At 42.4% G+C, this 12,542-nt stretch overlaps 1 protein-coding gene across 5 annotated transcripts in view; it reads right to left on the reverse strand.

The window, feature by feature from the left end:
• The window catches only part of LOC119456398 (irregular chiasm C-roughest protein-like), an 812,164-nt gene that overhangs the window by 150,534 nt on the left and 649,088 nt on the right, over positions 1 to 12,542 (reverse strand). The window lies entirely within an intron of this gene.

Here is a 12,542-nt window from a genome sequence, read left to right on the forward strand (position 1 = left end):
TCCTTTTCTTGTTTATTTACTCGGATGCAAGCTGTAGCTTTCCTAGAACATCCGGTTCAAGCTTCCTTTGTCGGCGGCGGTGCTATGACCCCTCCTCCGTCTTATCGGCGTATAGATCAAACGCTGGACGAACAGCTCCGGCACATTGGGCGTAGACGCTTTCTGGTAGCCCAGCGAGGAAGCAGTATAGCCGCCTGCCCCCGCACGCCGAACAAGGCAGCTCTCCCCGTATGACCTAGTAATTTTTCTGGGCGAGGGAGATATGAAGAAACTACTCATGATGCTTGAAAACGTTGGTTACTTTAGTGACACGCAGTTTGCTTCGAGCGCCAGGGCCAGTCGGACCAAAAAAGAAAAAGGAGAAGAAAGCAGACACCCCTTTACAGTAATGGACAACAGGGCGTAGGTCAGGTTAGGTTGATTAGTTTGGTGTCCTTTGCCTTCTAGGTGTTGATGAGCGCACAAATTGAATCATCTAACTGTGTATGTTCAGTAAATGATCAGTTAATTAGCTTACGTACTTCCTTATCTGTATTGGTGCACAGTATGGTGCGTACGGGCTGACGTCAGGTACTGTTGCAGTAAGAACAAAAAGCGCAAGGTTATTAGACAAACATTAAAAGAAACTGGGGGAAGACAGAAATGGCGCTTACCGCGTGTTTATAGCGGCTATCTTCTGTGTTTCTTACTTCTTGGTGTCTGCGATATTTACTGTTTGCGCTGTTTACTGTGTCACCAATATGAACAAAGTAGCAAGAAAGACGTTTTAGTTCAAGTATCTTTCAGCTGAGCTGACAGACAGACCTAGATAAGGGAGCGTGCGTTGTGTACGACGAGAAACACAAATGTGCAAGCCCGCATTCCGGACACTGATTTAGTAGCCGAACACGACCGGAAAAAAGAGATTTGTGAAAGTTTTGTTTGAACAAAGGCATACAAAGTGCAATGCACAGTACAGAAGCGCATGTTCAGAAAAAGAATAGACAAGCGGACCAGCTTGAAAATAATTGCGGCTTGAAGTGCATACGGATTAGACGAGGAAGAACCTAGACGGGGCAAGTACTACTGAAACTTATTTATTCGGAAGGATAGAATACTTAGACAGCAAACGGACAACGCTGGCGCGAATAATAGAAAAACAACAAAGAGAAAATTAAAAAGAAAATATAAGACGATGTGATTCTAAGTACCGTCAATATGTGACAACTGACAGTGTAATACCACCAATGATAGACATATTTTGACTTCAGATTCCTTGTCATATTTTGACGGCCCTTAAATAATTCCGTCTTACCTCCCCATTTTCTTATTTCGTTGTGTACGTTTTGTTCTATGTTCCAACGCCAGCCCAAACTTTTCAAGGTATATCGAGAAAACAAGTTCCAGTTGAGCGTTGAGCTGCCTCGGTTTCTTCTCGCCTGTTCTGATTGCCCCTAAAGCCGTGCAATATGTTCTGTCAGAAATAAGAAGTAAAGAAAACAGTTTCTCCGCGTGTACAGTTAAATAAGCCTACCTTGACTGCGCTGAGAATAAAGTGTCTATAGTGACTATAAACATGATTGTTTTGCAGTAAGCAGTCCTCTGATTATGAAAGTGTTTTTTTAGAGGATATAGTGGCTAGTGAACATTTCTAAATTAGGGGAGGGGGAGGACTAATTATTGAGAATTAGTCGGCTTTTGAAGCAACTTTTGTTGAATTACCTGAACTTCCCAGAATCAGGTAATTACCAGTATTATCGTACTGTGTTGGCGCCTATTGAGTAGTGACCAGAACACGACAGGTGTGAAACGCCTGCTTCACGTGTTTGCGAATTAAGTTGTGCAGATGAGAAAAAAAAAACTGTGTAGAACGATGGCGGAATCTTTTTTTTTTTAATTTTTCCTGCGTGTGGTTCACGCATATTCTTCTAGTCACATGAATATAACCGCAACGTGACACTTCGTAAAATTTAGTCAACGATTATCAGAATATTCCGAATATAGGATGTCACTAAGAAGTCCAGGCCAAACGAGTGCATAAAAAATCAGAACTAAGTTATCAAACGACCTTATGACAACAAGCTGGCTTAGGCTCCCACGAGTTTTTTTTTTTCTTTTTTATCTTTTTTTATATATTCTTTTGTAATCCCTGGGGCATGCAGCTACGGATTGCTTCCGGGTACCAGGCCTTCGCATTTAAAAAAAATGTTCAATACATCAGGAAAACCTAACAGAACATTTACTGTGAAAACGAAACCGTTGGCCATGTCATTGCACGGTATAGAGAGAAAACTATACGTTCGAAACATGGAGCAAGGAAAACGCCGAAGCACTGAAGCAATGCCTATTATAAGGGCAGATTGGATTTCAACTTGGAAAGCGCCCGTATGGCTTGCAACGAGCGTATCGCTATACAGCTAGCTGGCAGAATCGCTGAAGAGGCCGTAGGCACAGGGTATATAAATCCTTTAGCAACAAAGGATTGGACGAAGGATCGGCTGCACGACACGAATAGCGGAGAAAAAGCAACGGAGCAAAGACGATTAGGAAAGTGAGAAATAAATTTGTGGACACAAAGTACTGGCCACTGTTTCGAAGATTTAAAGACAACCGCGCCAGCCGATATTTACGGTACGGGCGGTACAACCAGCACAAGGGGGAGGACGAGAGCTTTGCCAGGACCTGTAATACTAGCTTATATATACGGGACACCGGCGATTGTCTGCGTCATGCCGGACGTCTAAGCCTTCCAGCCGAGAACGCACCCAGCACAAAACACGCGTGCGGGCGTGGTGGCCGATCGAGGGCTCCCAATAAAGCAGGTTGCGCGAAAGTAAAAAAATAAATTAAAAAAATTACCTAAAGGATTGAACTGAAAGAAGGAAGTTTCGGCACACAACGCGACGACAGTATCAATCGGTTCAGGACTACAGCCGGAGGCTAAGGGCCAGTTGAAACAAGATTCGGCGGCTGTTCCCCCACAACGCAGCCGCGGCGTTGACATGTTCTTTTGACAGGGAACAATGTCTTTGCCGGTAAAGTGATTCCAGTCGACAAAAAGCGAAAGCGAATAGATTTTCTTTTCCAGTGCGAGCGTCATGCGCCTATGTTCCTGTTAGCGGTGTGCCCTCAGGCGCTGAACCTGTCGAGGTCGCCTCTGCGCGGCAGGCCAGACTAGCTCGTTTCATCGGAGAAGCCAACGGATATTCTCGGCGCTCGCGAGTGCACCTTTAGGAAGACAGAAACTTACTGTGGTATCTGCGCTTCTGCAATCGACAATTACTCAATATGAAGAATATTTCGAGCACTATGCAGGAATTTATAGAATGAGCGAGAAAGACTGCAAATAGAGGATCCCTTTTTGTGCCCGTCTCCGCGGTGAAAGTGACGAGAGAGAAATGATTCATTATTCCGTGGGATGACTGCTGATGTCCTGATGCTATTGTACATGATGCACTCAGAGATAAATTTTGCATTAGAATACTAATAGCGACCATTACATGAAAGCCTATATATAAAGAAATTTCTACAGAAAACTTACGTTAGAAGCTGTGTTAGCCGATAGATTATTTTCTTTCACGTGCGATCGCAGAGCACACGGCGTGCGCAGAGTTACAGAAAAAAAAAAAGACCGACTTCACAGGTATCGCAAATATAACTCGTTAACAATTTGGGGCACGGGGCACCTCTTTCAGCGCGTAATAATAATAATAATAATAATAATAATAATAATAATAATAATAATAATAATAATATAATAATAATAATAATAATAATAATAATAATAATAATAATAATAATAAAGAAACAACACGTGCGCATAAAGTTCGAGTTCCAAAACTAAAAAAAAGTGAGCCTGTAGTGTTTGAGAAACCTCTTAATTCGTCGCCACGCACTTGCGACAACATAGGGGCCACACAACTCAGCGGGCGGGTACGGAAAGTGGGAGAGAAGACACTGGCTAAACATCCATGTGCTTTCTTCCAAGTGTTCCAACTCCTTCGAAGCAGCGGAGCGAAATATTTTGGTTCGCTGCCTCGAGACAAGTGATAGGTCGATAAAGAAGGAGCAACAAATGCAAAAGAAACTTTCTATTTCACTTATTTTATGGTAGTGCTAGCGCATTACTTTACGTGTAAGCACGTAAAGATAAGCAGCTCGGTCGTAAGAAAATACCGTCTGTGGGAGACCAGCCGCGAGAATTCATTAAGAAAAGTTTCGGTTTACGAGGCAATCGGAGTATATTCGTTCCACATGCCGAAAGTGCAAAATATTTCACACGGCTTTTATATTGTGCATACATCAGTGAGCACTCTGCCTAGATGGCCGACCAGTCCCAATCCCCTTATCCAGGACCGACGCTGCAGGAAAATTTCATGTCGTGGCTAAAGCTATGACATACAAATATTGGTCTTCTCTTAACCTCGCGAAGTGTCATCTCCACAAAATTGACCTATCCTTGAAGCTACAAGTGCCATCAAACATTTCCCGCTCTGAGGCGACAGTCTTGTGCCGCCTCTAGCTCGGGGTAGCATTTACAAAGGCCTACTCGAGTATTCCGCATTGGAATTGGGGATACCCCCATGTGCGACTCTTGTGGAACTACAGAAACAATTGAACATGTCCTATGTCTCCGTCCCCAGTTCGACGTCGAGCGTGAAGCTCTCCGGACAGCATTGAACCGGCTGGACTCTCGACCATTTTCTGAAATGAAGATCCTTGGACCATGGCCGCATGCGTCGATGGCACAGAAAGCCACGAAAGCCTTGTTGCACTACCTCAAGTCGACAGGTCTTGTCGACCGTCTGTAGACTTCGTGCGAAGTTTCTTTGTGCGCGAAACTGTGCTCTTTCTATTTCTTTCTCTCTCTTTTCATCCCTATACCCCCTTTCCCCAGTGCAGGGTAGCAAACCGGACGTGCGTCGGGTTAACCTCCCTGCCTTTCCTCTCTTCTATTTCTCTCTTTCTCTCTGCCTGGATGAAGGCTGTAGTCATCAGCGAGGTAAAAAGACTAATATCGGGTTCGAAAGTCATAAGTGTTGAAAAAAGCTCGACGTAAATTCTTTAAGCCATAAAGAGTCAGAAATCAAGTATACTAACTTCATTTGGCACTAGAACAAGTGTTGAGATTGCGCAATAACAAAAGGGCTTATCCATTGGTATACGCTTTCGTAATAAAAAGAGATTGAAAATAATATTTCGTATATGGTTTACTTGTATTCTGACTCTTAGAATATTTAATTTGACTGAGCAGGTGCAAAGTGTACCGTGACATTTCCCGCTCATCTAAGCTGGAGGGAGAAAAAGTGCAAATGTTTAAAAAAGGCAAATTGGAATGGAGAGCAAGCAACAGCTTTGACGACAGCAATAATTTTTATTTCAATCAGGGTGTCGAACCGAATCCGAACCCGAACCTGAACCAATATTTTTGGAACGTGCATGAATCCGAACAGAACCTGAACCGAAAAAAAAAATAACAACAGTTACCAGTTCAGCACGAAACGGTTGAATCATATAAGGCGACAACGCGTGCTGAATAGTTGGCACAATTCTTCGAATAACTACTTATTCAATAGGTGCGCCCTACTAGCAGATTATTACGACTCACGAGTTGTGTTTGTGTGCGAGAAGGGGAATAGACGATGGACATGTGCTAGTAACAACGGCCGCCTCGGCAGAGACGCTAGCACTTCTGAAGTCGGCCGTATACCAGCTACGTTATTCCGTGGCCGAAAAGTTGTTTCATGGACTCCGCGGAATTAACATTTCTGGTGACGGTCTCAAAACGGCTGTTCGGTCAACCTGTTACAACTAGAAAAGCTAGATAAACACGGAGAGCGGAAAAGACGATGTCCGTGAGGAGAGATATCAACGAATCAAGCTACGTGAATTATCGTACCCATAACCCAGCGGTCGCTAATGAATGCCCTCACCTTCTCAGTGAGAGGTAAGCGCGGCAGGAAACGGCACGTCAAATCTGCTTTAGTTACGTGCCATGGTTCAACTGACGCTCGGTGCGTAGCCAAGCAGAGTATGACGCTCTTAGAGTTGCAGAAATTATCCGCGGGGCACAACGTGCGGGCATTTGATCTCTTTGTCCGCCTTTAGCCAGCGAAATACTACGCGCCACGTGCGAAGTACAAGAAAGATCGATGCAAGGTTCAGCACAAACCGTGCTTGTTCATTTTTCAGAAGCATCAGTGTCCTCACCTGCTTCTAAAAAAGCAGCAAACTGAGCGACATGTCGAATGACGGCTTCTTTCTTTGCCACAAACAAGAAGTGTGGAGTTGCGGTTTACGTCATGCAGTGTGAATTCACGCTGTCTTCAACACCATAGATCACATGCCACGGTTAGCTCACCACCAGTCCTGTAGTAAAAATCTGAAGAAAAAAGAAAACTAACCTACGCTGCTGCTCTCAAAGTATTAAATGTGGAAGCTATGCCGGCCTCACACTGACGCTGATATTCTCACTAATTACCTATTTCCTTAACATGTTCATGAACCTGAAGTACGTCTTTTTAACCTCCCTGCCTTTCTATGCATCTTTTATATATCTCTCTCTCCCGTGTCTGCGTAATTAATTCGTAAATTTCTGCCTGCTCTTGACGCAAATTGCGCATGCGGCATGTAGACAAGGTGATTGTATAATGCAGCATATCCTCATGGGGCAACATAAAATGGGCTGCTATGAACCGGTTTGCGAACCGGTTCAGTGTTGCGAACCGCTTCGCGAACCATTATAAACTTTTATATCTACGAAGCGCAACTGAACCGGAACGAAATCGGAGCGCATTGAACCCGAACACGAACCAAACCAGTATGCTTTTTTTCTTCTTTTTTTTCAGGTTCCACACCCTGATTTCAATAACACGCTCTTGCGGGATACCGATTTACTGTTCGCATTGTTTCTTCAAAAATTGATATTTCTGTATAGTATCGACATGCTGAAAATTTAAGCTGAAAAAATTATGAGCATTTGATTATTTATTAAATTTTTTCTTTGTTTGTCTAATCTAGCGCGTGCAGCTGTAATAAAAACAGTTATCGCCACTTGACATCAAGAATATGTGAACGCTCATTTCAAACACGTGCTTATCTCTAGCCAGATAGAGAGAAAGAGAGGTAAACGGGGTGGGAAGGGAAGGGAGGATCATTCTGGTTTGTTCCCCTTCAGTGGGGCGAGGGTGAGGGGAAATGAAAGACAATATCCGATATTTGCCGTAAGGCAAAAGCAGTATGTTTAAGCAAGGTAAAGTCACAGTGCATCAAATTACCTGCACGAACCAGAATATGGTAAAAATAAAGCACAGCTGTCGCTTCGCATCAGAGCATCATGACCTGCTGATCCCTGATTTGAGGTCAGCGCAGCCGACACTTGTACAATGGAAGACGTCCGTTAGTGCTAGAGCAGCGTATTTCGCATCATGCCTTTTGTGCGGAAGAAAGAACGGCAAAAGTTGACCATTTTTCCCTGGCGCTAATGCGTTCTTGATGTCCCGTGAAGCTATCTGGAGGCTGTTAATGTGTTTCTCACTTTAGCTTATGCGGTGAGAGATCGCCCGAAGCAAATGTCAATAAAGATGTCACAACGCACAATCAGCGCCAAAGACAGCGCTGACTGAAAACAGGAACCCACTTAATGGCTTGCTTCCTGCATAATTACCTTTCCTTGGTCGCACTCAAAATTTTAAAGCTCGCTGCTGCAAAGTGAGTTCACTGGCGCGGAGCGGAAGCCACTCATGCTCGTGTCTTCAACGAATTTATTGAGGGAGATATGATATGTGAGTTTTTCAGCATGTCCGTGAACTCATGCTGATGCAAGTGTGAATCTTACGGTATAACGATATGGAGCGCTCTGACATGCTTGACATGCCAAGCTTCAAAACACGGTTGCTTCGAATCAAAGTCTGCTAGTTAATCACGTTGATCTTAACAAGAACCTGAGCAAATAATTTAAAAAAAAACACACGATTGCACTTTCTAAAGCGCTTAGCTCCAGATATTCTGTACGCATTTTATCGACCGAACAATTTCTTTGATTGCTTGGCTATGATAGGCTATTTCTGCAAGATTATCGCACGTTGCTGAATGTTCCTGCCGCTTAAACCAAGTTATAATCCCACATATAACGGCTCGTTAGTGTTACTGCTCCAACTCGTTAAAAGTGACACACTGTTACGATATAAAAAGATGCCTAGTTTTTATCTTGCAACGAACAACCTTACTGCTGTATCTAGAAATTCCCCGTATTTGATGTATCTAGAAATGCTAAACGTGCACGCTCTATCCTATACTCCCCGGAAAACATCTCAGGTGTGCCAAGTGAATTGTTTCACTCCGGTATGTATGCTTTCAAATCAAATAATAATAATAATAATGATAATCTCATCACTAAATTCACAAATGCTAAAATAAACTGTATATTTGAAAGTAGCTGCAAATCACTATCAATATCTGCATGTAAAATTTCAACAATAACTAACTCACCCACACCCAGTTTTTACAGCTATATGGTCGGTTAATTAGCTGGATTTAGCTCACAGATAATCAAGTCTGCAACGTTTCTGAGAGCTTTCCGGCTTCTTACATTACACGATAGATGGTTCTACTCCACGCTGAAACAGTGTTTTCACTTTTCTGTGATTTATATCGCGGTACATACGCAGAGGTCTGGAAGCTTATTCTAATTTCCTGTCCCTCATCTGTCTACGTTTCCTTGGCACTCAAATTGATAGGTTCTCTACGTTTATCATCCGTGTTCATGTTCTTAAAGAGCATAAAGCTAATCACATTTTGTAACAAATGACAGTACCCCACAATTATCGCGTTCTGCTACTTTTGTAGAAACCTGCAGGCACACGTTGCCCGAATAAATTGCTACTGTGACCGCCGAAAAATTAGATGACCTTCTGCAAAGTGGCGAACTTTCATCACGGTCACTCTAACAGCTTCCGGCAAATCGCTCACATTGATCGTAAACGAAAAGCAGGAAACAGACGCACGCACACGGCGTAATAGACTGGAGAACAATAGGACATTTCGTTCCGCTGGATTAAACCTCACGCTCGCTCACGCGGGAGGGCAGATTGGTCCAAAGTAATTTCAGCCAGCCGGACGTTCCTCCGTGTAAGCCCTGAAACAAAGTCCCTAAATCTCGCCTCCCTAATCAGGGCGACAAAGAGGGCAGCGCTAGCCAGCCGTTATTCTGAGCCAGCTCCCACACTCTGCAAAAGCCCCGGTGACTGTGTTCACGTGATTCGCGGCAACGACCGAAGCATTATCCGCATAGCGCCATATATTTCCGTTAATCGGTCTGAGCATCTTCGCAGATGAAATAAGGGATGCGGCGACAAACTGAATGGCACAATAGGCTGCGGTGTTGTCTGTCTACCTACTTTCGTGTGAGTTCATTATTTTTCGGGAGGTTTAACGGCAGTTAGGCGAGACTTCCTTCCGTGAAATTGGGTGATTATGGAAGTAAACTACACCTGAGCCTCATTCTTCCAGCTTGGTACTTTAAGGCAAAGCTCGGGTCATTACTGTAGGCATCTTTTTCAAAACAACATGCTCTATTATTTTAATTCTGAGCATAAACAGAATTTGGTTACCTTGACATAGCCGAAAGTGCAGCCAGCTCAGTAATGGTCACAACTTAAAACATGCCGGAGCTGCCGTGTAACTTTCGAGTAATTCATGCCATCAGCTAACACATTACGCTTTGTGTACATTATTTTTTGGTCAGCCTATATACCTAAGTGGTAAAGAAAAAAAGAAGACATCAAGCATATTCCTCACTCCGGACGTGAAAGACGCGTAGCGTTATCCGACCTCATTGCGATAAACATTTTTTTTCTTCATGCAGAAGTTTCTGGTTCAGTAGTCTTTTTCGAAGTCAAGTCAAGTCGTCACTTTATTTCAGCAACAACAGAGTAGACAACGTTCAACGTAACGGCCCTTTTTTAATTTTGGACGAAAAAGTACGCATTTTATCTTCGAGACGTTTACATTTAAAGGGACACTAAAGCAAAACAATAAATCATCCTAGACTGATACAGTATTCTCTGAAAACTCTGCTGTCATTAATTGCACTCCAATAGGTCAATTATTAGAAGAGAAAATGCAGCTCAAAGTTAATTTTTTGTTAATTTCACGCGGAAACCCCAGCGTCAGCACTTCAGTGTGACGTCACGACTTGTAAACTTATTTTTCGTATTTGGGCCACGTTGGCTCAGTAAATGTTCGCGAAACTTGCCGTATTCCGTATTGGGCTCCTTTAGAATACGATGTAGTCAATGTTTACCGCTAAAGAAGTAACTGAGACCTAGAAGACGCTGTCAAAATCAATGACGTCACGGTGAGCTGGTGCGAGAACTTTATCATTCTCTTTTTTTCCATTCCCATTCCCAATCATTTTTACCTTTAGTGTCCCTTTAAGGACGATTCATGCTCCATGCATTAAGCAACGCGGTTGCGTTATTTGCTTTGCATATCAGCTTCGACAGATTGCGGTCCGTAAAAAGTAAGCTAGCGTCGTCTGCATAAACAATACAATTGGTAGTATTATCAACACTTTCCAAGGTCGTTTACGTAAATCTTAAATAGTGGCGCTCCCAGGATACTAGATTGACGCACGCCATCTGTCACCGGTTTGAAAGCAGACCTGCAGTCGCTGATTTGAACTTTTTGTTGGCGATAAGAATGAAAGGCCTCTACAACATCAAGAAAATTTCTACGAAGCCCATAATGTTGTAGCTTTTTTAGCAACGTAATGTGCTGAATTGTTTCAAAGGCCTTGGAGCAGTCGACGAAAATTCCGAGGGCATACAGTTCACTTTAAAATGCACCAAGTTTCTTTTTGCAAGTGAAGAACACTTTCTGTTGAACATGTATTTTTTTAAACCAAATTGAGAAGGCGTTACAATACTGTGTTCAGTAATAAATGACCTTATTCGTTTTTGTATTGATTTCTCAATGATTTAAGAAGAGACAGGCAGAATTTATGTTGGCCTGTAAGTGCACACGTTATTTTTAGCCACTCGTGTAAATAACAAAAACTTAAGTCACTTGAGGAAAAGTGCCTGTATTAAAGATCAGATTTAAAATGAGTTCTGAGACAGGCGCTATATAGGATACTAATTACATAATTAGCTGGCCGTATTTGTAACCCCAGCCACGTCGCTACAATTACTGATTTTGAGGGACAAATTCTGGAGAAATCTCTTCTGTAGTTACTGGAAACAAAAATGCGGTCTCATTTATTCGCGAAGCCATCAAGTTCATAAAATTTAGCTCGTGCGCACTCCACCCAACAGAATCATTACATTTCTTAGCTAGGTCTTTGCGAGAGAGGGTTTTATTGTTTAGGCGGTTATCCCGTTTTGTTATACGTTTTCGTCAGAACATCGATTAAGCAATGTATTTAATCGCTTCCAAATGTTTGCAGGCGTTCGCGCTATGCCAGGGTTAAATACCGTTCCGAAGTACTGTCGTTTACGTATTTGTAAAATAGAGTTCGTTTCGTTTATGTGTGTTTTTCAAATGATTAGAGGTCCTTTATGTCGCTTGATTTCATATATCGCTTATAAAGAACATTCTTTAGGTTGACAGCTTTAAGACATTAAGAGGTAATCCAAGGTTCTCGTGCCTTTCACAACCACTTTATGGTTATCAAGTAGTCATTATGCGTATCAATAAAATTTTCAATAAATATGGCGTATGCTTCGTCTGCCTCAATATTCCGGTAACCTCGTTTCCAGTTAACCTTATAAAGGCCATGAAAGAAGCGTTCAAGGGTAATTTTACTCATTTGCCGGAAAGTATATGAAATGGGTCTTGCACCTTCCACTTGAAATTTCTTGTAACTCAAAACTTATAAAGTGGTCACTTATATATGTTTTAAGAACGCCTGAGCAGAGGGTATGTTTGCAGAGTTAGTAACTATAACATCAATGAGCGTAGAAGACCCCTGCTGAATGCGAGTGGGTTGTTTTATCACATTAATGAAACCGTTCATTTAAATGCACTCACAAAGACTGTGACTATAAGATATGAACTTAGATAATGTAGATTTACATCTTCAACACACATGAGTTAGCAGTCATTTTCGTTTCTCCACGCCAAAAAGGTGCCAAAAAATAGGAGAGAAGGTGGAACGTTACCCATAGGGGCACGGTGTACAACTGAAAAAATACTACAACTACATCGTGTAGTGGCTAATGCATAGACATATGTTATTGCAGAAAAAGTGTCAACTATTTCACATTCAGTGGCATCTTTCAACAATAGCAAAGCTCCACCTCCAATCTTGTTGCCGCGATTAATATAATGTGTTTCATATATATCTTGGTATACGTAGGACTTCACAATTATCGCGATATCAGGTTTTAGTGGCCATAATTAGATCAAAAGAAAAATCAGAAGGCTCAGACAGGCTTGTGGAGTCCAGTATCCCTAAAATTTTGCTGGTTTTATCTCCGAGACATGAAGTGAAGAAAAAAACATGTCTACCCTGAGGATAGTAGTAGTGTAGAGAGAAGGAACACAACAATAGCATTAGAAAT

The sequence above is a fragment of the Dermacentor silvarum genome, chromosome 6, assembly GCF_013339745.2.
Source record: "Dermacentor silvarum isolate Dsil-2018 chromosome 6, BIME_Dsil_1.4, whole genome shotgun sequence".
In the NCBI taxonomy this organism is placed as follows: domain Eukaryota; kingdom Metazoa; phylum Arthropoda; class Arachnida; order Ixodida; family Ixodidae; genus Dermacentor; species Dermacentor silvarum.